Source organism: Nothoprocta perdicaria, unplaced genomic scaffold (genome assembly GCF_003342845.1).
Source record: "Nothoprocta perdicaria isolate Ctin4 unplaced genomic scaffold, notPer1 scaffold_41, whole genome shotgun sequence".
NCBI classification, from domain to species: domain Eukaryota; kingdom Metazoa; phylum Chordata; class Aves; order Tinamiformes; family Tinamidae; genus Nothoprocta; species Nothoprocta perdicaria.
Window position 1 is genome coordinate 3,220,008 of NW_020455655.1, and position 334 is coordinate 3,220,341.

Here is a 334-nt window from a genome sequence, read left to right on the forward strand (position 1 = left end):
ATTCTGATGGAGCCTCGCCCTGCTCCCTTCCCACAGGGTGCTGGTGGAGGGGGCTGCCRGAGCGGCCTCAAAATGGGCCCAAAAGGCGGCATTTCAGCGTCTAATCCACAGCTGCATGTGTGACCGTGTGTGGGAAGGACACGGTGCGGCGCAGCCCAGTTCCAGGGGTGGCCGTGGTGCCCGCGATGGGCAGCCTGCCCAGGGCAGTGGAACCCGTTCTGGGGAATAAACGGGTATTTTGGGGCGGGCAGGTGCAACCTCCCCGTGAGGGGGCAGCGGGCCGGGCCGCCCCCTGCGCCCCGCGCGCTGCAGGGCCGGGCCGGGCCACGGGGCC